General features: G+C 40.4%; 2 long non-coding RNA genes across 2 annotated transcripts; both read left to right on the top strand.

The window, feature by feature from the left end:
* Window positions 1–4: 4 nt before the first annotated feature.
* On the top strand, window positions 5–14,276 carry LOC309349489. The gene is made up of 4 exons (XR_014159958.1): window positions 5–311; window positions 1,585–1,883; window positions 4,117–4,360; window positions 12,636–14,276. It is a non-coding gene; the product is annotated as an uncharacterized lncRNA (long non-coding RNA).
* Window positions 14,277–14,281: 5 nt separating this feature from the next.
* On the top strand, window positions 14,282–24,066 carry LOC309349488. The gene is made up of 3 exons (XR_014159957.1): window positions 14,282–14,482; window positions 14,690–14,788; window positions 21,814–24,066. It is a non-coding gene; the product is annotated as an uncharacterized lncRNA (long non-coding RNA).
* Window positions 24,067–25,991: the final 1,925 nt, after the last annotated feature.

Genomic DNA, 25,991 nt, shown 5'->3' on the forward strand with positions numbered 1-25,991 from the left:
CAATCCCCACCCAGCTGGAACCCTCATCGTAACATGAGTGCGTCCCAGTCACTTTGACAACTGGTCCAGTGCTCTGTTTCACCATTTGAGGCAGCTCCTCCTGCATCATCTCCACTGTTGCCTGCCAATTAGCCTAATCCATTCCTCCTTCCAGCTTGGGGGGGGGGGGAGCAACGACTACCATCCTTCGCAAACACGCAACCGCACAACTGACATCTGAGAGGCAAACTGTGGTGGCTTCATGAATTTGGACATGATCTTCCCTTGCACTGTAGATCAACCGCTGGGTTCCAGGCTGAAGGAGGAATGAGGTAGGGTTTCATCTATTTTTAAGTATATATTCAGTGTTTTCAAGAGTGATTTCAGCCCTCATGACAGAGGGGGACTAAAACCTCTTTGGCATGAGCAGAACAGAGGGTGGGCAGGCATTGTGTAAGCTTCTCCATATGTCCCTGCCAAATCACATCAATCCTGACATGCAACATTCCTGCTGTCACCGTGCCAAGCCTTTCTTGAGCAACCATAATATGCAGCGGTTTTGTAACATATACAATTATCTTTGGGCCAGCCTCACAGAGCTACTGGTCACACAGCAACTGCCAAGAAAGCGGGGCTGGCTGCAACCACCTCACATTGACGCTAACCTTCATTTGGGAATCTCTCAGTCCTTATTTGGTTACCTCAGGACTCAGAGAGTGGATTTGTAAACTTATGGGACAGTTGTGAATCACGGAATAGATGTCATATTTAACTTTTCAAAGTAGCCGATATTTTCTCACAATGCAGTGTTGTGTGTTGGCTGCAGCAATCCCGCCGCCCGTGAGAGCCATTAGTTTTGAGTACACATCCAATATGACTCCAAAAATACCAAGACCCTAAATAAATTTCCTCAGTGTGTTTTTTAAACAGCCCATATCTTTAAATTGGGAAGTATTATCCATACCCTGCAAAAATAAAAAGATTTAACAGGGAAAAACCCCACCGTTGACTTCTGCATATTTTTAAGATTTAATCATTCCCCTGGTTATATGGAAGCTGGCAGACAGTTTTCACTTGCCTCATGAAAACAGCCCTTCAAAGAAAGTTGTCCTTGGCTGTGGGATGATTCAGAGCCTGACCCTGCTTTTGCTGAAGTCTGTGGCAGAACTTCTTATTGACTTCACAGAGTGAAACAAAAATCAGACTCTTGCATTAATCTCCTAAAGAGGCAAAGGATGGAATGTTATTGGGAGTCTGAGCAGGGCAAAGGTGAGGGGCTCAACCAGTGAGACCATCTGCAAAAAACAAAAACCCAAAGAATTGCCATGATTCAGCAAGCTATAGTCCACAGTCTTCTTTCACATGATGCTCAAGAAAAGACCACAACAAAAACAACAGAACAAAGAGTAACAGATGATGAATTAACTTTGGGAAAGGGCATAGTTCAGTGGCCGAATAACTGCTCTGCATGCTGGGGTCCCAGTTCACTCCCTGGCATCTCCAGGCAGGGCAGTGAATGTTCCCTGTCTGAAAACTACTACCAGTCAGTGTAGTGATTTGGTATAAAGCAACTCTCTGCATTCTATTTGTACTTTGACCCAGCAGATCCTTTACCCTTCACCTTCATGATAGCCACCTCAGATTGAAGAATGAAAAGAGTTTTAATTCAGAATCCAGTTTTGTGTTTCTATCACACACAGCCATGGCTACCCTGCCCACACCACTGCACTTGCTGTCCATGACCAGCCGCAGCACTGAATATGCATAGGGTGCCTCCATCCCAGGAGGAAGCCTAGACCACCACAACCGCCCTCATGTGAATGTACCCTACATGGATACATCAGTAGGTGTGTAGTATGTGTTTGGGGCAATTTCAGCCGCTTGCCAAATGCACAAATGGAAGGGTATGTGTCTGCATTAGTCGTAGGGGATAGGGCGAGCCCACACAGCACCACAACTGCCTCTCATGTGCTTTAATCAGTGAGGGGGTTTCATTGAACCACACTAAAGGTTGCTTATTTCATCACTATGCATCCATGGATTTCTTGCAGTTTCCCTTTTTAATTTTTGGTCACTGTGCCCTCCTATGCACCACAGTACTTATTAACTAGGTCTTTTGCTTATTTAGCCAAATAAAATTTTGAAAATTTTGAAAATAGAATCTGTATTATATTACTGTATGGAAAAACACGGGCAATGCAAATGCAAATATTCACGAAACATTCATCAGTTGTTATTCAAAATGCACAGTAATCTGCGCCAATATGGTTAACAGGGCATATAAACCAGTGTCAAGGGGCTGATCATTTTTCTCTCCTTTGGATTATAGCAATAGATGTTAATTAGAAATCATTTTCAAAAAAATGTAAAATCGAAAGCATTATCATGGTCCATTGGAAAGCAAATATCCATTAGTATTGTGGCATTTGACTGTGTACTACATATATGAATCTGACAAAAGTTAACTCCTCTGATCCAGTCAGGGTCACCTGCAGAGTAATAAGCACATGTGGCTGATGTGGGTGTAGATGCACATCTGGAGTGGTTGTAAGTGTTCATCTTCATTGCCATTCCCAGGCAGGACCAATGGATTGACTAGAAGCATATTTTGATGCATGTAGAGGCATTCTGGCACCCTGCGTCACCAGCTATTGCACTGTGGCAAGCTAGATGAAAGAAAAGCTCTTGTCTTATATCTCATGAACCAATTAAATCCCTTTAAATTTGTTGGATAAGGTAAAACCCAATAGTAGTCAAATATGAGGCAAATGACCAACAGTCATATATAGGTCATAACTTTCCAAGAATGATTAGGGAACTTCTTTGTAAACAGCTGCTCAGTAGATGAGTCAAAGTGTAATTTTCACTGTTCCCAAAACTCAAAATACAGTATCTCATTGAAGGTCCATCCTGAAGTCCTACAAAAAAGAAAAAGAAAAATTGCAACAAAGCGCATTCTGGCAAATGAAGCATTCAGCGAGTATCTTAGTCATCTGCTCTCTTTTCCAGACTCCCTGGCGAGATCTTTTTAGCTTTGCTTTTTTTATGCACTCTTTGCACTCTGACTGGTAATGGCAGCATCATGCAAGTAATGGAAAGATCCAGTTCTGAAGGAGCCATTAAGTGCATGTCAGTATTCCATGTCTACATCACTGAGAAGAGCAAGGAATTTACCTTTTGTAGGACTAAACTAGCTTAGCTAGATGAGCTATTCAGTTCATCAGGTTATACAATGGGCTGATAGTTAAAGGTGGAATTCTTTCCCATTGCTTGTGTTTTTGGTTTTGTCCTTCAGGAAGAAACCAAATTTTTGAGTAATCACTTTCCTCGCAGCCTCCACCTCTAATCCCGAACCTTTCCTTAAAACTGAGGTGCAACGATCAGAAACAGAGCAGCAGAATTCTCAGAGCACTGCTGCCACCACAGACTTGACTTCTCTTCTCCATCACCTTCATTTTGGGGGCTGATACTGGTTAACATTAAGAGGAAGAGAAGGCCAAAATAATTGTGTGCTTCCTTAATTCATGAATGACAACAGGGGAATTGTAAGGAAAAGTAGTGGAAGAGCTCACTTACTACTGCTTCTGCCAGCCACCTTTTAAATCTTTCCCAGCAGAGATTCATCTGTAGTACCCAAAATTAAATATCCTTTACACTATGTCTTTTCCCTCCCCCAATAATAAAAACATTTGTTCTATGTCATCAGCACTTGCCAATCACATATAGCAGGAAAGAACACACTTTTTCCATGTATAAATACTTTAGGGTATAATATCTCTCAAGAGGCTCTCTTCTCTCTTAACTTTCTACCTAAGGAAGGATGAATCTGTCAATTTTGGTTTTTCTCGGTTTCCATTTCCAGGCTTAGCTTCAGTTCACCACATTTCCACATCCGTTTGCTAATGTTTTGGTGTGTTTTTTTAAAGGTTGGATCTTGAGAATTTAGGCCACATTCACACCCTACATGTAAAAGTGCTGTGATACCACTTTAAACAGTCATAGCTTCCTCCAAAGAATTCTGGGAGGTGTAGTTTGTTAAGGGTGCTGAGAGTTGTTGGGAGACCCCTATTCAACTCCCCAGAAAAGCAAAAAACAAACAAACAAACATTTTCAGAATGGTTTTTGTATGTGTTGTAGATTCTACCTGCAATTGGGGAAGAGATGTAATTCTTGGATAATGTAATGGCAGGTCATCCCACTTAGCTTTTGATAACCATCCCATATTCTGATCTAATCTACAAGAGAACAAGCACAACCCGCATAAGTTCTACAGGCCGTGTCCAGAAACTGGAAGAAAACACACCACTAGGCACATAAAACACAAAGGTGGAAGAAACCTCTCAATCTAGTTGAAGATCAGCTGAGAAGTGCAGAGTTACAGGTATTTAAAAAGCAAACAAGGCTGCTTTGCGGTAATTATGTTTTTCGGGAAAGCGAGATGTTTTGGGAAAACTGACATAGGGCTTTCTTTTTTTGGAAACAAGAACTGGAGCAGTTGCAAAATGCTTTAGTGCTCTTTCTAAAAAGTGTGAAAACAATGTTTCTTTTCCACAGAAAATTGGGCAAAGGCTGCAACATTTCGTGCCTTAATCAGATGAGTCTGCATCTTGCAAAGGAAAAGTACAAACTTGGAAGTAAACATCCTACTGTTACAGTCACCTCCCATGCCCCATCCTTCCCTAGCAAATGTTTTTCATTCTGAACTGGTTTATTGCACCCATTCCTTTTGCTAATGAGAGCCTAGCTGTGTGTGCCTCTCATTTCGGCTTCTAGTCCATTGCCCTTCTGTTTTGCATTCCCTCAGAGGGTTGCCTGCCTTTGTCACTTAAGGCACTTACAGACAGCTCTAACTACAGGTGTTGGAGGCATATTTAATGCTTCCAGGTTCTGCAGCCCAGAGCTCCTGATCTGATGTCCTATTCAATAATAATAATAATAATAATAATAATAATAATAATAATAATAATATTTATACCTCGCCCATCTGACTGGGTTGCCCCAACCACTCTGGGTGGCTTCCAACATATATAAAAGCATGATTAAACATTTTAAGAAACTTGTCTATACAGTGGTACCTCAGGTTACAGAAGCTTCAGGTTACAGACACTTCAGGTTACAGATTCCGCTAACCCAGAAATAGTACCTCGGGTTAAGTGGCGCGGCGGCAGCAGGAGGCCCTATTAGCTAAAGTGGTGCTGCAGGTTAAGAACAGTTTCAGGTTAAGAACAGACCTCCAAGACGAATTAAGTTCTTAACCTGAGGTACCAGTGTACAGGGCTGCCTTCAAATGTCTTCTAAAGGTTGCATAGTTTCTTATCTCCTTGACTCAGGGGTTATACAACTCCATACCCTTCAACATTTCTCCAGTGAAAATAGGGACACCCTAAGGAAAAGCAGGACATTCCAGGATCAAATCAGAAACCACAATGGTTTCTGTAAATCCAGGACTGTCCTTGGAAAATAGGGACACTTGGACAGTCTGATATTGCTATATTTTCTTTTCCTATTTAAATTGATCGGCTGCATGTTTCTCTGCGTCAAATATATTTTCATAAGCTAAAGCAATGATTCCATTCTCTTGTACAACACATAGGGCTGGATCTAGATCTAAGTCATATTTAAAAGAGACCCATTGACATCTGGCAGTGTGTGCACATGCACCAACCAGGACTCCCTCTCCCTCCCTCCCTCCCTCCCTCCCTCCCTCCCTCTTTCTCTACTACCCCTTTCCCATAGACATGGGTCTGTTGGACAAGTGTATAAGCTTACAACAAATGAAAACTTGAAGAGGGAATTTGTTACACACAGAGACTAGATTTTCTTTGGGGGGTGGAATTAACAGACTGTTATTGGTATGACAGTCAAGCACAAACTTCAGCATGTTGTTATGTGTTATGTTATTACGTTGCATAGGATCCACCCAGTTTCTCTGTTTGTATACGTCTAACCTATATTGAAAGCCCTCTTAAATGTCATTTGAATAATGCATGGCAGCTTATTGGGAATGGAAACGAGTGCTTCTAAATGCAGGCTAATTGAAGGTTTTAATTTGGAGGCTGAGGAAGGAGGGTGAAGAGTAGGAGCTAAGGAACTGAGGTGTCGTAGAAGCTGTGATGCAGTGTGTTGTGTGGGCTGCCTCTTCAATCAATCCACATTCATGGTACTCTGGGGGAAAGCAGGATCTGTAACAACCAAGTGGCCATTCTAGTTCTGTTTGCAAGCAAGAGAGAATTGCTTTCCACAGTCAGTGCAATCAGTGTAGTGGCCCCAAACCATGGATCTCCCTTCCAAATGAGATTAGACAGGCATTCTTCTTGCTGAACTTCAGGGGCTTAACCTTCTCCTTTTAAAGTAGTGTTGGGTTTTATGATACTTTTTATTGCCCCATTTTCTTGTTGTTATGTACACTGCTTGGAAATTAAGTGGTATCTAAGTGTTTTAAATAAATAAATAGGCTTAAAGTGTAAAAAATCTCATGCACACTTTAGTCATCATTGCATTAAATGATATATACTCATAGGGGTTGCAGGATTAGCCATATAATAAAAATGGACATCCTAATAAATAAATCATTTAATCTATCCTTATAAATAAAACATTTATTTGTTATTAGATTGTTTGTATGGAAGAGCCATCTCAGCCCAGTGAATGAGAAATACTGATAGCTATAAAATTATTATTATTATTATTATTATTATTATTATTATTATTATTTGTTAAATTTGTGTACCGCCCTATACTTGCAGGTCTCAGGGTGGTTCCCAAGATAAAATCACAATATAAAAACACAAAATGCATCATCCAAAGAAGAAGAACCCAATAACACCCCCTTCCACCTAAGGTGGTCCTACCAAACTCCTTTGGTTATCAATGGAACTCAAATTAGTCACAGATATTTGTCCTATTGATAGGGGCAGACTTGGGTAATCTTTCATACTATAGCACCCTGTGCAAGGCCAAAACTTGGTACCCTCAAATGGGGCTTTTCAATTTTGTGCTCCCTCCCTGGGTGCCCTGTGCGAGGGAACCACCCACACCACCCTAAATCTGGTACTGTTGTTGATTTCAATAGGACATAAATGGCACAATCTCTTACTGGAGAGAGTTAATTAACTAATATGATTAGAATGATTTATCAGACAATTTATTTCATTGTCCAGCCTTTAGCAAAAACTTTATCCAGGATACTGTATATATATTTATATTCTTTAAGCAATACTAGTTTCATACCAATATATAAAAGTGGTCCCAAGAAAAACTGTCAGTTTGGGGGCGGGAAGGGAGGAAATCACGTCTCATTTTATTTCATGAACTGTCAGACTAGCCTAATGTGCTTTTTTGTATGATTATTTGCAATTCTTAAATATCATTATGGGAAACCATTAGACTTGATTTTCAGGATGGAGAAATGTGTTTCAGAAGGAACAAACCTACTTCTGTCAAAATGGCATCTTCTTTACCCCAAGCCACTGATCCAAACTTTCATACTTTTGCCTATTTTTTAATGTCAGATTGGATCAGAATCCTTATTTTTACAGTCTTCAGTATGAAAATAAAGTGGTGCCTCAGGAATATTATGACGCCTTGCAGTTTTTTTTATAGACTATGTAAGAATTTTGGGTTTTTTCACTTTCAAGAGAAGAGAACTTTTTGACATATCACAGTAAGCAAACTTTCCAATAATAAGCTCTGAATCCTAGCAAAAGTTCACTTTATATTGCTGATGAGCAAAACAAACCATGATGAGAAGTACATTCCATGAGAAACAAAACAAAATGCAGTTGTATATCACCACAGTCTGGCACAGCAAGGTCTCCTTTCTGATGCAATCTCATTGAGAGTGTTTCATATTTAAAAATTAATACCCTTCAGGACAAGGCTTAAGAATGCAGTACACATCCATAACCCTCTGTTTTGATTTCTGAAATGCATGTAGGAAATAAATACTTTAAAATGTTTAGCAAGTCTTGCAGATGAGGCACTATAATGATTTGCAATGTATATTCTGAACAATAATCAAAAAGCCAATTATTATCACATTCACATAGTGCTATACCAGCTGCACTGGCTCCCGGTGGAGTACAGGATCAGGTTTAAGGTGCTGGTTTTAACCTTTAAAACAGCCTAGGACCCCCGTACCTACGGGACTGCCTCTACTGGTATGTCCCACGGAAGACCTTACGGTCTTCAAACAAAAACATCTTGGAGATCCCGGACCACAGAGAGGTTAGGCTGTCCTCAACCAGAGCCAGGGCTTTTTCAGCTGTGGCTCCAATCTGGTGGAACACTCTGTCACAAGAGACTAGGGCCCTGCAGGACTTGACATCTTTCCGCAGGTCCTGCAAGACACAGCTGTTCCACCAGACCTTTGGCCAGGGCACAGCCTGAGTCCCTCCTTTGGCAATCTTCACAGAACTCTAGCCCAATGGTTGCCATTAATCTGATTTGAACTGATTTTATAATGAAATTATTTTAGAATGTTGTATCATTTTACTGTTGTTAGCCGCTCTGAGCCAGGCTTCAGCTGGGGAGGGCGGGATATAAATAAAATTTTATTATTTATATTATTATTATTATTATTATTATTATTATTATTATTATTATTATTATTATTAGTTATCTACACAGAGTTTGAATAACCCTTGTTAGCCACTAGTTTTCTTGCAGAGCACCTTCCTAATGCAATGAGGAGGTGGGGCGCTTTGTATTCCACAACCACAGTCACCTGCCTGAAAGTTCAAAAGACATCTCTTTCTCCCTATTACTTTTGGCACTAGGTCAGCAACTGAGTGGCCTGAAGGCATTACACAGGGATTGGGATTTGGCCTGGGAGACTCAGCTTGTTTGCGCCTTAGAACAGGAGCAGGGAACATTCCACCACCAGACCAAATTTCCTTAAAACTGAGGAATCTTTTTTCACCCGCTCTATTCTACAGTATCCCTAAACATGGGTAGGCAAACTAGGGCCCGGGGGCCAGATCCAGCCGAATTGCCTTCTAAATCCGGCCCACAGACAGTCCAGGAATCAGTGTGTTTTTACATGAATAGAATGTGTCCTTTTATTTAAAATGCATCACTGGGTTATTTGTGGGTCATAGGAATTCATTCATTTTTTTTCTTTCCAAAATATAGTCTGCCCCCCCCCCCCACAAGGTCTGAGGGACAGTGGACTGGACCCCTGCTGAAAAAGTTTGCTGACCCCTGCCCTAGAACATCTTTCCATGAGCCAGCAAATATTTTCATTGGGTAAAGGGCTTAAGGATATTTCATTCTCCTCATCTTAATTCCTTCTCTTTCCTTCACTCCTTGGCTGAAATCTATGCAAGGATGTGATCTGATTTGGATTTCACTCCTGGTACCTTCCTGCTCCCATGTGCATGAGGGCTTTCAAAGGCTTAAAGATTTTTTTCTACTCAATTAGCTGTGTACTTTAACTAATAAACTAACCAATTATTCCATTAAAAAAGCTCAATACTAAAGAGGCTCATTCCTTCCATAGGCCTCACACTCCAGAATCTCATTCCTGTGTAGTCCAACTCTTAAAGAGAACTCTGCTGTACACAAACATACAGATCTAGATCTAGATATTACAATTTATTACCCCCTTCCCTCTAATTAATATCAAAACACAATATTAAACAATAGTAAAAGCAGTTCAAAACAACTTAAGATTTCAAAAAAGCGGGTTGTAAAAATCTCAAGCGTCAAAAGCCAGAGTGAACAGGTAGGTTTTCAACATTTGCTGAATGCTGCGTAAGGAAGGTGTCAGATGTGGGGAGAGAGTTTCCTCACTTAGGCGCTGCCACAGTGTATTACCTCAAAACGTAAGTGTGTATACTATAATTGTGTATATTGTATGCACACTGTATAGGACTGTCGAGCATTCAGGCATGGGGAATACAGTGGTACCTCGGGTTAAGAACTTAATTCATTCTGGAGGTTCTTAACCTGAGGTACCACTTTAGCTAATGGGGCCTCCCACTGCTGCCGTGCCGCCGCCGTGTGATTTCTGTTTTCATCCTGAAGCAAAGTTCTTAACCCGAGGTACTACTTCTGGGTTAGCGGAGTCTGTAGCCTGAAGCGTCTGTAACCTGAAGCGTCTGTGACCTGAAGCATCTGTAACCCGAGGTACCACTGGATTATAATGCCAGCACTTTTGTTTTCTAATGTTTCTCTCCCACTGCAGTAGCTGTTGTGTTATGGGACTGTGACTTTTTGACCAACGTACCGGCATGTCAGACAAAATTCCATTCACAGCTGAGGGTTCTGTGTGACACAGCAACAGATGTCATTGGACAATGTCACTACTTCCCCATCCTTTATGCAAATGTCTGCTTCTGTTCTCCTATGATCCCCCCCCCATGAAAACAGCAGGAAAGAAATATATGCCAGTATATATGCCCCAAATTTCATCACTTTACTCCCACAATCTTCCAGGTTAAGGGGAATGCAAATGGATTTTCCCCCATCATCAAACAACACTAAAAGAAGTACTAAACATGTGCTACATTCCATTAGTTTTATGGAAGTGGCTTTTACATCATGTACGGTAATTAACAGTTAGGAAAACATTGGGGAGATGGAATAAATGGACGTGTGAATGCAGCCTAAGTCCCATTCTGCAGCATTTATTGGGCAGTGCTTAAACATGGTTTTCCTTTCCTGGTCTGTTTTGCTTTAATTCTATTCCTGTTCCATGCTTCACATCCTCACTTCAGTACAAATGTTAACCTCTATTAAATATATCAGGTTATATTTCATTATATCGATTCTTTCCCCTACATGTTCTTCATGCATTTATAACACAGATTTTTTTTAACTATATAAACCACCCTCATATTATCTGATGTCCACTCCCATAAGAATAATTCTGACACACCTAATTAAATCCTGTAAACTACTTTTTATGCATCTTTCCAGCTTATGCAGGCCCTTTCTCACTGTGGACATGATTTATGACCCCCCCTCCATTCCCCTTGTAATTAAAAAAAAATCTATTTTTGTCCATTTCTATTCTAGGCATCATTCAGTTGCAGATAAATTTTATATTCTCCTCATGAGTACAGCTGTGAGAAGAGTTTACTGTATTTAAATAATGCCAAAACCATTGGCTTTAATTTACATAGTTAATGCCAAGGTCATGTTTTACTGCTGTGTGTGGCTGTGAGCTATTTCCAGAGTCATTACTATTGGTTAGGTGTGGCTATGGCCAAAAAACACTGACAGAAGAGCAATGCAAATGTTGATTAACAGTTCCAATGAGAAAAAAAAAAAAGATTTCTCACACCCATAATTTACTTGTGCTATGCTCAGTGAGCACTTGATAAATACATTTTCTACTCAGTTTGTCACTATAAGAATTGTGGCACTGGAGTTATCCTGTCCTCCTGGCCTGGATGTTGTCTCCAGTTCTGCTCTTTGATCCAGTGTTGGGTGGGAGAGGTAAGAGTGCTTCAGGGATGGGACTGCTTTTTCTCAAGGGCCTAAGAAGACATCCTGGATCAGGCCAGTGGCCTATCTAGTGCAGTATCATGTTCTCACAGTGGCCAACCAAGTTACCTGAGGAAAACCTGCAAGCAGGCAATTTCTACTTCTGCGGTTTCAAGTGACTGATATTCAAAAAATACTGCCTCAGACTGTGGGGACAGAGCAGCCACGGGCTTTAAGCAATATAATTAAGAACTTGTCCTCAAGCTTGCTTTCTCCCTCTTCTCTCCTATTCCTTTTTCCTTAAGTGCCGTGTATTTTTTAATATTCTGAGTCTGGTGGCAAGAACCACCTCAGAAATGATTTTTTTACATTACTCTGAGAACTCCCCCACTTTTTTTTTACTGTAAAGTAAAATGGTAAAGGACCCCTGGATGGTTAAGTCCAGTCAAAGGCAACTATGGTGTTGCAGCGCTCATCTTGCTTTCAGGCCGAGGGAGCTGGTGTTTGTCCACAGACAGCCTTCTGGGTCATGTGGCCAGCATGACTAAAGCGCTTCTGGTGCAACAGAACACCGTGATGCACAGAAATGCCGTTTACCTTCCCTCCACAGTGGTACCTATTTATCTACTTGCACTGGGGTACTTTCAAACTGCTAGGTTGGCAGGAGCTGGGACAGAGCAATGGGAGCTCACCCTATCAAGGGGATTTGAACCGCTGACCTTCTGATTGGCAAGCCCAAGAGGCTCAATGGTTTAGATCACAGCACCACCCGTGTCCTTTACCTTTACTAGGAGCTAAAGTATAAATGCTGTAAAGGAATAAATAAATTTTTTAAAGTGAGCAACCTAAGCCTCAAAATTCTATGCTTGCACAAACCTGGGTAGAAAAAATGGGACTTTCATAGGAACCCAGGAAGTTGCCTTATGCTGAGTCAAACTAGTGGTCTATTCAACTCAATACAGTATTGTCTACACCGATGGTTACGGTTGCTCCAGAGTTTAAGGAAGAAGTATTCTCCAATGCTTTCATTCTCTGAGTAGCTTTATAAGCAGAAAATATTTAAATGAGACATATTTTCTATTTTACAATTGCAACCCTAAAGTGCACCGGCTATGGTAGGATATCAACCGCAATATCCTATGCCCCAATAGAACAACCTCTATGAGGCCATAGGATTGCAGCCTTGTATTATTTATATTGTTCTATATTGTTCTAACTTTTTGTAGTTGTTCTAAAAGGGAAGCAAATAGATTTTTCCACACTGAGAAGAACATTGGCTAATCCAAGAAGTCTAAAGAATTCAGGCAAGCCTTAAATGAGATTACTCTGAGACGCTGCTTAAGATGGGTTAAGAGACAGGCGTGCACGCCAGCAAGCCTCTACAAACATTTTAGCGCATGTAAGTATTTCCTAACTGGAGAGTAAATAGCTTAATTTGTTTCCCGGCAGTGTTTTCATAATGTCAAACGACATCACTATTTCCCTTTGAAAAATCTCTGGGAAGAGGGTTGGTGCATTCAGATAAATTGAAGCATGTTGAGCTCTGCTTGCTGCACGCTTGAGGGAAAATAAACACATGTAACTTAATGCACACACAAAATGTCCCTCTCCTCATTTTGCCTCTGCCAATACATTTGTGAAGTGCCAAATCAGTAAAACAATCACTCAATAGCACTGAGTAGTTTAGTCATCCATATTGCAGGGGTGGAAATACATACAGTATTTTAGGGTAGAAGCTAGGAATATGGATGTTTTGAAATGCTGAAATAAGCTCGATTTGGATGGTGGAGGAAGGAGTGACAATTTGAGAGAGGAAAAGTAATTTTTTGTCTCAATTGGTTGTGGATAATCTCTGTAGCAGGGCTAACTCTGTCACAATTGTTCCAAAATAATGTAACTGGCTAGAACTGGAACCCCCAATGTGGCACCCTCAGATACTCCCATAGTGCCCACCAAAAACCCCTGTCCCTTCCAATTTTAATTGTTTAAAAATTTGGAGGAGTGGTTTTGCCTAGGTTTGACATATTTCAAAAAGTGAAAATCTTGACACAAAAGTTGAGTTGTTGAGGTTTTTTGGGCAAAGTTGCTGAGTGTTTTGGGGTTATTTGGGTTTTGCCAAAAGTTGTTGAGTTTTTTTTGCCAAAATCTACACTTCCTACATAGGTTGCTATACTTCTGGATTTTCCTGGAAATTTCAGCAATTTCCACCTGGACACTGTTTCTGACTGCCGTATTCCAGCTATGTCTGGGATGTATAGCAACCCTAAGTTTCTTGAAGGGGAGGGAGGGTTGGCTGCTATTTGATTGTCAGTTTTATTTGTTTTGAGGTACGTGCCAGTGTTTTACTTGTATTTTTGGAGGGGGGCAGCGTTCTGAGCATTGCCAGCTATTCTTCTGTGCAATGGATATTTTGTGGTGCCCGTAACTTAGATTTCCTAATGTTCTACCAAGGCAAAAAAAATTGGGGATCCTGGACTAGAGAGTTGGATTTTGACTGGAGATGCTAGTATTCAAATACTTGCTGAGCTTTGAAGTTCACTTGGTAACACCTCAGTAAGGTAGTGTCTCTTAGCCCAACCTACTCTGCAGGTAGGGATCCTGTGTGGCTGATTTTACAGTGGACAGCTCTCTATTAGAAAGGCTGTCCAGTCCACGTCCAGTTTAAAGATAAAGAACAATTGTATAAAACAGTTACTGGGTAATCAAAGCATGCTCCTCTGAAATTCATAAAGGAGAAGGGATAATTCATATATTTATTTAAAGTATTTCTATACTGCTTTTCCGGCAGTCCTGATATTTCAGTATCAGTGGAAATAAAATTGCTGGGATATAGATAGGCCCTTTACAGAACGTAAAAAATATATATTCAGAGGTATTGAAGACAGGTCCAGTTGGTAGGATCCTCCCTACCAATATCAATTCCTTCTCTCTAGTTTGTCATCTACATAAAAGCACAAAGCAAGATCATTTATTTATACCATTTTGAATCCTGTGCCTTAAGAAAACCTTAAGATAGGGGATATGAAAATTAAGCAAAGAAGGAGAACTGCAGGAATTATTATAAACATAAAAGGTAGTCCTGAGTTTAATTTCTCTCTCTGGTTGATTCATCTAAAATGGTGTGTGTGTGTTTGTGTGTATGCATGTGTGGATATTCCTTGAACATCTGTGAAATTCGAAAACATTCTGAAAGTCCTCTTCAAAGTATTGCTGGGAATTAGTGGCTTAAATTCTTTTTTTAAAAAAAACCATTTTCATCCTTTTGCATCTGTTCAAACAGCTGTGGATGTGGTGAGTCGGAAAGGGTGAGGCAAGTCATCAGCCGTCCCTCTGAAGAACAAAGACAAGCTGCCTTGCTAGGATGTGGTTCTGTTAAAAGGTAGTTGTCATCTTCCCACTGGCATGAGATTTGAGGAATCCAAAGTCACCCTGAAGCCAGATTTCCTGTGTCACAGAGCTCAGGTCTAAAATCAGTACTTACTACTGAGTCACAAGGCTGGTATATGTATGTGATCAAACAATCATTTGGGTCTGGCTCATAATTACTTACATTGCTTGAGGAACAAGAAGGTTAGGTAGGGTACCCTAAATTTCTCCAGTCCACAGAGTCATGGCTGTGTTGCCTAACATGCACGGAGCAGTGCAAAACTTCACCAACTTCATCTCTAGGAATGCAGCATAAGAAGAGGCCTGTTAGATCAGACCAAAGGAGCATCTATTCTGGCATTCTATTTTCACTGCCTGTGAGAAACCCACAAGAAGGACATGGGAGTGACAGCATCAGAAGCCTAAGTAGCTTCTGATACTGGAGACAATATTTTGGCCAGCCCTTCATTATACAAGTACATAAAACAATTTCAGCAGACTAAAGAATGGGTAAAACAACATGTCCATAACACCAATGGCTTCAAGTTACAAGAAAGGAGATTCCAACTAAACATACAGAAAACAACTTTCTGACAGAGCATCCGTCAGGAATGCTTTAGCTGAGATTCCTGCATTGCAAGCAGTTGGACTAGATGATCCTTGGGGTCCCTTGGAATGCTACAGTTTTATAATTCTATTAAATACCATAAAGAAATACAAAATAATCACCAGTTACTGTCTCATCTAAAGGAGAAAGCATGCTAAACAACAGAATAAGATTGTTGCTTAAATGAGCCTGAAGGTTAACAGTGAAGATACCTGCTGAATCTCTGCTGGAAGAATGTTCCACAACACCAGATCAATCACATGAAATGCCTTCTTTGAGGCTGTACACACAAGTCACCCAGTTCAACAGGCAGCTAACCCTGGCAGTAGAAACCTAGACAGATTTGCTGGCAACTCTACCAAATCTGCTTCCTAAGAAACTCAGCTCTATAACTGGTAAAAATAAAAAATTAAAAAATTAAAAGGTAAACGTAAAGGGCCCCTGGATGGTTGTCCTCTCAAAGGCAACTATGGGATGTGCTGAGGGCTTGTCCACAGAGAGCTTTCCGAATCATGTGGCCAGCATGACTAAACCACTTCTGGTGCAATAGAACACCATGACAGAAGTCAGAAGGCACACAAACATTGTTTACCTTCCCACCGCAGCAGTACCTATTTATCTACTTGCACTGGTATGCTTTCGAACTGCTAGGTTGACAGAAGCTAGGACAAAGCAACGGGAGCTCACCCCGTTGCAGGGATTTGAACCACTGACCTTGCCATCGGCAAGCCCAAGAGGCTCAGTGGTTTAGACCACAGTGCCACCCACATCCTAATAATAATAATAATAATAATAATAATAAATTTATTCCCCACACATCTGGCTGGGTTTCCCCACCCACTCTGGGCAGATCCCGATCGAATATTTAAAACACAATACAGCATTATGTATTTCTATAATTGAAATACATCTATTTGGCTTAGTGATTGATTGCATTATGATGGCAATGCTCCTTTGTCTAGGCAACTATATGACCAGATGCATATTTATACAATTTGTATAATGGCTAGAATGGCAGGTTTTAAATACATAATTAATTCTTATACTCCAGTGCTGGAATGGTCCATTAACTTTATTTTTTATGTTTTGCATAAGAGAACTGTTGGTTCTAGTTTCTGTCCCCACCCCACCTTTGGGATTTCTTTCTAAGCTAGCTAACAAAGAACTTAGAAACCAGAAGGTCTTTTTGCTTTCTTAGTGTCTGGAATCCAGTAAGGAATTGCATGACTTTGGAATACCTTTTTTTGGGGAGGGCATCCTTCCACAGTTCATGGATAAGCCTATAAATGGCTTCCAGTCATAATGGCTGTACCAGCTTGGCTGGGTTCTTAAATCTAGGGGGTCTTTTTCATGGTCCCACTGCTGGGGAAGACACATCATGTGGTGACACAAGATAGGGGCATCTTTGTAGTGGATGGCTCTATGGAGGCCTTAAAACTGATAATGGAATCATAGAATTGTAGAGTTGGGAGGGTCATCAAATCCAACCCTCTGCAATGCAGGAATCTCAGCTAAAGCATCCATGACAGGCCATCCAGCCTCTGCTTAAAAACCTCCAAGGAAGGAAAGTCCCCCACCTCCTGAGGGAAACTGTTCCACTGTCAAACAGCTCTTACTGTCAGAAAGTTCTTCCTGATGTTTAGTCAGAATCTCCTTTCTAGGAACCTAAATTCATTGGTTTGGATCCTACCCTCTGGAGCTGGAGAAAACAAGCTTGATCCATCTTCCATGTGACAGCCCTTGAGATATTTGAAGTTGGCTATCATATCTCCCAGTTTCCTATTTTCCAGGCTAAACATCCCCAGCTCCTTCAACCCCTGCGCACCACTTTGATGTTATTGGATGGTATATAACTATTAATAAATAAATGTAAAATTAATTTTGAAAGGTCTTGCCCATCCCCATCAGTGGTGGTGGGGTATTCTGATCAATACAAATATGCTTTAGGAGAAGTTTGCTGCCATGATGTTCCTGTTGTTGTTGTTGTTTAGTCATTTAGTCGTGTCCGACTCGTGACCCCATGGACCAGAGCACGCCAGGCACCTCTGTCCTCCACTGTCTCCCACAGTTTGGTCAAACTCATGCTGGTAACCTCGAAAACACTATCCAACCATCTCATCCTCTGTCGTCCCCTCCTCCTTGTGCCCTCCATCTTTCCCAACATGAGGGTCTTTTCCAGGGAGTCTTCTCTTCTCATGAGGTGGCCAAAGTACTGGAGCCTCAGCTTCACAATCTGTCCTTCCAGTGAGCACTCAGGGCTGATTTCCTTAAGAATGGATAGGTTTGATCTTCTTGCAGTCCATGGGACTCTCAAGAGTCTCCTCCAGCACCATAATTCAAAAGCATCAATTCTTCGGCGATCAGCCTTCTTTATGGTCCAGCTCTCACTTCCATACATTATTTGGAAGGGCTCATTGTTATCCTTTCTCTTCCTTTCTTTTTTCCATTCTTTGGCCTGCCCTCCTGTTCTCTGATGTCCTGAGGCTGAACACTTGCCAAGTCGTTCCTTCCAAACACATTAGTTTGCATCATTCATCATGCAACATGCCACAAAGTTGATAGCCCAAGTATGAAAGGCAAACAATGTCAGGGTGTTCACAGGGTAGAAGCTACACTTCTTAAAACGAATCCATGTTCTTTTTTAACCCTCTCAAAAGCAGTACATTTGTTGCCATAGTAATGCTTCCTAATCTGTCCAAAATGTATTCTTAGGATGACACCCAGTGGCCAGGTCAATTAACAACACTACATTTTCTTTAGTTCATTCTTTTCTTGCTGCCAATAATTGGATATATATAGAGATATGTCAGAACTTCCAGATAAAATTCCTCTTCAACTATCAGCCAGCTTTAAGTTTTCTTTGAAATCCTGAAGGCTCCATTTTCTCTAGATTCTCTCTTTTTTTTAGAAAAGAGACTGAGCTTGATTATCTTTAAGAAAAACAAATCACAAGAAAATTCACACACACACAAACGCAATATTCTAACCAAATGCATGCAGAAAATAATCTTGCTAGTTCTTCTACAAAAGCGAGCATGTTGCAGCAGCAGTGCACTAAGCTATGTCGTGGAAGAGTCCTTCTATATCACCAGCAGCAGACAAGTAAAAACAAGCAGTCATTTTTAATTCGATGCTGTTAAAGGGTTTGTATGGCTTCCACCCATTTCTATCCTCCTAGATTTTCATGGTCAAATTTTTGGGGGTGGCATAATTAGGAAGGTAAGAATAAGTCCACACTTACATTATTGTAGACTATGGCATCATTTTGATGGAAGAAAGCACAATGCTACGGTTTAAAAATAGAGCCTTGCAGTATTCCTTGCGCTATTCTAGCAGATCTAGGTGACTGCATGTTCAGTGAGAGGAGCATTCTGTCTTATTACTTACAGAGCCCTCTCCTCTCACCTTTGCCATGGACATGGCAAGAGTAGTGAGATTTTACTGAAAGGATCTACTCCCAGCTTACATTTTGTGGAAGGTAAGAAGAGGGCTTCTGTGTATAAATAGCTGTGCTCTCACATACCGTTCCACATAAATTCTTCACCATCAGCTTATGCGGAAGACCCATTCTCACTTTCCACCATATGCACGGAGTTTGAGAGCAGGGCTACCATATAAAATCTCTCTCCTTCTCCACTCACTGCATGAGTAGCACTGCCAAGAAACCCATCCATATAAGAAGGGAATCTCTCAATTGCAGCTTTCACCTCAATAGTCTGCACTTCTTATTACCCAACGATTACCTTGCTTATGAGAATCTAAAGTGCCACTCTCTTTTAGGGTCCCCAAAAGTAGAGTACAGATTCCAGGTTGTGGTGTGGAGGCACATGAGGTCACCATCTTGTTGAAACTAAGCAGGTCTGGGTCTCGTCATTATCTGGATGAGTGACACCCTGGGAACCATATGGATACAGTGGTACCTCGGGTTACATACTCTTCAGGTTACATATGCTTCAGGTTACAGACTCTGCTAACCCAGAAATAGTGCTTCAGGTTAAGAACTTTGCTTCAGGATGAGAACAGCAATCGTGCTCCGGTGGCACGGCAGCTGCGGGAGGCCCCATTAGCTAAAGTGGTGCTTCAGGTTTAGAAGAGTTTCAGGTTAAGAACGGACCTCCGGAACGAATTAAGTACTTAACCCAAGGTACCAGTGTACTACCTTGGCCTCTGATGGAAGAATGGCACTACAGTGGTGCCTCGCAAGACGAAAATAATCCGTTCCGCGAGTCTCTTTGTCTAGCGGTTTTTTCGTCTTGCGAAGCATCCCTATTAGCGGCTTAGCGGATTAGCGCTATTAGTGGCTTAGCGGCTTAGCGGCTATTAGCGGCTTAGCGGCTAAGCGGCTATTAGCGGCTTAGCAGCTTAGAAAAAGGGGGGGGACTTGCAAGACTCGCAAGACGTTTGTGTCTTGCGAAGCAAGCCCATAGGGAAATTCGTCTTGCGAAACGCCTTGAAAAACAGAAAACCCTTTCGTCTAGCGGGTTTTTCATCTTGCGAGGCATTCATCTTGCAGGGCACCACTGTATATACATATAATAAAAGAATCACATGCACTCTGATCATTTTTAATCACTTCACAGCATGGTTGCATACTAGTGTTTCTGTTTTGCGAAACGTTTTGCAACTGAATTTTTGAAAAGAGAGGGAGGTGGAGAAAATCCTTAACGAGGAAAGTGTGTGTCCTTTAGAATTTCCCTGAATTTTATTGCAGCTTTCTTCTTTGAAACCAAGATAGATTTCATTGTAAAGGAATCAATGCCAACCTTCTCTCTGTATTGATTTCCAAAGGTTAAGTCTGAATGACAAGATTAATTTTAAACTTACTGAATGTAGCAAAGAAGAGTCTCAACTCCACCATCTCACTCCCTCTTCTGGTTCGCTTGGGCTACAATTTGGATTAAAAAAAGAGAGCTTTGTAATTGGTCTCGTACCGCTTTTCCCCTTCAGCATCCATATGCAGATCAGTATCTTCATATTTATCAATCCCAGTTTTATTGTGTCCATCTTTAAGGGAGTTCTGGGAAGTAGACATGGGTCACCCAGCCACCATTTAAGCTTCACACTATCAACAGCCCTTTGGAGTAAGTTCAACATAAAGTGAATCCTTGGTCCAGGTCCACAAATTAAGCTTCAGAGGTATGAAGCCAGATTTTCCCAGTCCAATACTGACATTCTGTCTACTGCCCCTACCTATGCTGGTCCAATACAATTTGCTGCCTGAAGCAGAACCCAAACTACACTGTTTCCTGCCTGTACTGTCGGCTTTACCCCACAGCAGGCCCTGTACTAGGGTCAGAGATGTGAACCTTTCTAGTTCGCACTTTCTGAAACAATATGTGACTCCAAATGAAGCCATTCTTCAAAATTCACACTTCTCTGAATTTTGTGTAGCAGTTCTTCAACCAAATAATCTGCACACAAATTTGTACATTAGGAGAAAGTGTAAAATGCATACATTTGTGGGAAATAGCATATAAAATGCATAGTATATGGGGAAATTGTTCACAAAGATGTGTATATTCGAGGGAAAATTCCACAAAAATGCCAGCAAATTTTCATGATGAGTTTTGAAATAAATAAATAAATAAATAATAAACTAATGCATCCTTACCTTGTCCCACACACGTTTCATAGAGGAGTCACTTGCATATCAATTTTCTATATGCCCAAAATTAGTACAGTGTAGTAAGTAACAGCAGATCTAACTTCAGCTTTTATTTGTTTGTTTGTTTGTTTGTTTGTTTGTTTATTATTATTATTAGGTTCACAGAACAAAATCAAAATATGAAACCACAAAATATATAATCAAAATAAAAACAACCCAATAACCCCCCCCCCCAATCCACATTTTAAAATGTAATACATTGTGTGTCCTCCCCCTCCCATCTTATGGAACTGGTCCATCTTCTATATTATCAAAACTGCTGAGCCGTTGTGTTTTACACACACACATATTTAAAAGACTGTCCTCTTTCTCTTGTGAAATAATAAAAGTGTGTGTGTGTGTGAGAGAGAGAGAGAGAGAGAGATGAATGGCCTAAAAAGGAACATACAAATGTGATGAGAATATAGAGAAAGGAAGAAATTGGTTGGTAAGCCTTCTAAATAATTTCTCCGTAAGTATTCAAAGAACTACTTAACCTGGTGCTCAGGTCAGCTGAGAGAGAGAGGGAGAGAGAGAGAGAGAGAGAGGGAGAGAGACTGTCTACATAAAAAGAAAAAAATACATACAAATGGTTTATTGAATAAAATGAATTAGTTCATTCATAGATCTTGAACTTCAAACCTTTGGCTGGTAGACAAATCCTGTAATGCTTTGCCAACTATAGAATGCAACTTAAAATAGGAGAGAATTCCCTGTATTTTAAACTCACACTTGCTCTTTAACTCACCCCCTTCCTGTAACCTTTTTACGTCAATTTCTTTTTCAGTATTTTACAAGGATCTGTGCATGAATGATGCTCCTGATTTGCAATTAGAGACAAGCCAAACTCCAAGGAAACCAATTAAGGAAAGAATATGCTGCACAATGTATTATAATGCATTATGAAAGACAGAATTTTCTACTAAGAATACAGAAGTCATTGGTGGCAGAGTAAAATGTGCACCTTAAAAGCAAAATATCTCTAATTAGCGGTTCTGAAAGTTTAGTACAATGCCCTGTTTCAACACCTAGCTTTTTACTGCAAAAATGCAGTGTACGATTAAAAAGAATTCTTAGAATGGATGCTAAAATTACAGTATCCAGGTTTTTTTGCCAAGAATGTAAGGTCCCACATATTCATCAGTTGTCTTGCTGACAATTTCATTTCCCAGGAGGTGGAAAAAGTAACAAGGGAATCATCTCTCTTGGGCCTGAGAGGAGGAGGAAGTAGATGACTGGGAACCTTGGGGGGAAGTGATCCTGTCCTCTTGGGTTTCATGATACAGAGGCAAGGGAAAGCTGAATGTAGTTGGACATGCACTCTGGACTTTAAGAAAGCTGGTTTCAAAAAGCTTAAAGAAATACTGGGTAAGATGGCACAGTCAGAAATATTCAAAGAGAAGGGAATCCAAGAGGAATGGGCTTCTTAGAGGTGAAATATTGAAGGCACAAAGGCAGACAATTCCAACAAGAAAGAAAAGTGGCAGGCATCTCAAAAAACCAAACAAAACCTGGTGTGGCTGTATAAGGAACTTACAGATGAGAGGAGATGTAAGAAGGGCATGCATAAGAAATGGAGAAAAGGGGAAATAACAAAGGAAGAGTATACATGAATACCTAACAGTTGAAGGGAGAAGGTCAGGTGGGCCAAACTTCATAATGAACATGGGCTGTATATTTTGACAGAGCATGTATGTTATGCAATGGCTGGTCCCTGCAGACTAGAAGCAAGCAAATGTGGCCCCCAGCTTCAAAAGGGGTTGGGGAATACCCAGGGGAGACCAACTGGTGAACTTGACATTGATACCAGGAAAGCTCCTAGAACAGATAATTCAACACTGGGTCTGTGAGCACATAGAAAAGGATGCTGTGGTTTATCAAAAACCACTCATGCCAGACAAATCTCATTTTCTTTTTCGATGGGCTTACAAGCTTGGTGGATCAGGGGAATGCTGTGGACATCGTGTATCTTGATTTAAGTAAAGCTTTTGACAAAGCCCCCCATGATTTTCTTGTGAGGAAGCTGGTAAAATGTGGGTTGAACAAGGTAACTCTTAGGTGGATTTATAGCTGGTTGACTGACTGAACTCTGACTGGGAGTCTGCAGAATGAAGATTGGTCTCAAAGTACAACAAATAAACATTGCACCAATTGGGAGATTCCCAACCAATGGTGCTGGCCTGGGTTTATCAACTTTCTTAAAAGTTTCAATATTCTTGAGTGCATGCGTCATTGGCAAAAGAGGGCTCTGTGTTCTGAATAGTTGACTCCAGTCCTTTATGTGATTCATTATGGAAAGTAGAGAGGAAAGTACTTTACTATCAGATGAAAATTGCCATGAAGACTACTTGGAGTCAGCTAATTATATATTTCTGCAGAAGCTGCATCAATAGTTTTCAAGAGCCCCTGTTGCTTTTGAGAGGTGACGGAATGAGTCTAAATGTCTCTGCTCTAAAAATTATTTTGTATTAATTTTTAATTTTCAAATTTAAAGAAGTAAAGAAAGAGGAAAATTATTAAAGAGAGAAAAAGAAAAGAAAAATTATATATATATGAATAATACTGGATGATATCTGTGGGCCTTTTCTAAGCCTGTAATTCTGTATATGAGAAGTTTAAAATCCAGTAGAGGAAGCTGCTGATCCAGTCAGACCAATTGGTTGTTGGGCTAATGGCCTAGGCTGCTCAGTGAAGCATCACATTTTGCATGACTAAAAGAGTGGCCCATGTTTCTATAGTGACAACTGAGTGATGGTGCTCTCCAGGAGGGACAGGCATTCCCCACCACTTCTCTTGACTTTGTGCCATGTCATCCTAGGATGGAGAACAAAAGGTCAAGTGGGAGTTAGTTTTTGGCTGATGATGAGAGGTAGAGACACAGAGTCTTGTCTTGCACTGTGCTGGACTGCACCTATGGTTTGGGGATCTCCCTGGAAACCTAATGGGGAAACAAGATCTGTTAAAGTGTTAGTGGTTTGATCCCTTCTATCCTATGCTCAAGTTGTATATATGTATAAATAAAAACATATATGCTACAGTCTCCATTGACTTTTATTTCAAGATAGCTGGGTAAATACTGGAACCCCCTGGATAATATAAGCCCTCCTTATGTCCAAATAGGTATCTACATTATATTGACATCTATATGCTCAAATGTAGTCAGGGCAATGAGGTTCTTCGAGATATTCAAGGGTTTTAAAAAACTTTTTATATTGGTATTATTTTCCCCACAGTGCACCAGAATGATATCATGACCAAGGCACAGATGGCAGCAAAAACCACAGGAAAAAAGAAAGAACAACGTATGCAGGTAGCAAATTGAATATTATTTCTTTGATAATAAACAACTAGGGAACAAACTAAGTACTTAATATATCATGCCCACAGCCATAATCCATTTGAAAGTCCTGAGATAAATAGGTAATTGAAGTAATTCTCGACTGTGTGAAGATTGCACATGCCCACCTGTTTTGTGAAATTGATCATTTAGCTCCTGAATTTTTTCAAGATCCTACAACATGAGATAGGATTTGGCAGTATGATCACTGAATATTTCCCTGCTGTGCACATCATAACCGCTTAAAGAGATGCACCCAAGAACATAACTAGTAAGATATTGGTGTTCTCTAGACAGTCTATGGCCCTGTATTTTGATTCTGGGGAGCAAAAATATGCAGGTGAAATATGCTTAGGAGATACTACCTATACAATGAGTATTTCTCATAGATAAATATTTGAGTTTAAAGAGCTATTTGAAAATCAATAGCACCTCTTTTAACAGCAGTTGTTTGTATTCCCTAATTTTCCTTAACTAGCAGTTGTGCATCATGACACATATTTTTATGTAATAAAAGAACACAAAGTAGGAATACAGACATTTTAGCTGATCCATATAAACTTGGGTGCTAACCAGTCTAACAGCTTGATGCTCTGCAAGTGCACTTATGCTTGTTGATTTCCATTATTTTAAGTGTAGCCACTCTGCACAGAATTCCTATGTACAAGTCACCATAAACTATATACTTACAGGATAACTTACAGGATAACTGTGATAGGAAGAGAATTTACTGTTCCACAATAATTTTATTTAAATCAAAGTCCCCTTTTCTTTTCTCAGACTTGGAAATATTCCCCATGTACTTTACAATTCATTTTTGACAGCCTTTATTTTCATTTTTTGCCCTCTAGAGTACAGAAGCACATTGTTCCGAATTCCTCTTTCAACTTTTTCATCACTCAGATCTTTCGCAGACATATATTTAACATGTTTTTGTATCATACTGTATGCACCAAAGGGCTTTAAACTTTAAAGGCATGCCAAGGGAAAGTTACAGTGTGAACATTGTTAAGTTTCTCCACATCCAGACAGCATGCTAGAATAACAGGCTGCAACCTTAGCTACTGTACGTAAGCCACTGCAGAAAGAGACTTTTAAAAAACATGTTTTCACCTTGTCTTCATTTTCCAGACAGCCAATCACATAGCACTCCTTACAGCCTGGATCTTTATAGAAAACACATGGGGAAGCCAAAATCATAGTATGATTAAGCATTCGGCTGCAACACCATCTTCAATTCAACCCAACTCTACCAGTACTGAGCAGGGGGAAATGGCATGGAAGTAAACATATCTGCCCTGGTATTGTTATTGAGCAGCATCCAAACATTTCATTACATTGAAGGTCAAATATTTCCCCAAGCTATTATAATACTGCCCTGAATATTAAAATTGTGTTTATTGCAAAAAAAAAAATTGCCAGTATATCCGCTGAGCACATCAATACTTAGCTACAGAATTCTGTGTATAAATGAAATAATGGACTGATACCCAAGGCACAAAGAAGGGTATTTTCTTCTTTCATCTCAGTGTCTCTATGAGGTTGATCCAAATCTAGTGATAACTCTCCATTTGGGGACAATAAGGAAAAAGGGCAAATGTGATACTGAAAGACCTGTTAGCAACATT

The sequence above is a fragment of the Podarcis erhardii genome (assembly GCF_964252035.2).
Source record: "Podarcis erhardii genome assembly, chromosome: 9".
Lineage (NCBI taxonomy): Eukaryota > Metazoa > Chordata > Lepidosauria > Squamata > Lacertidae > Podarcis > Podarcis erhardii.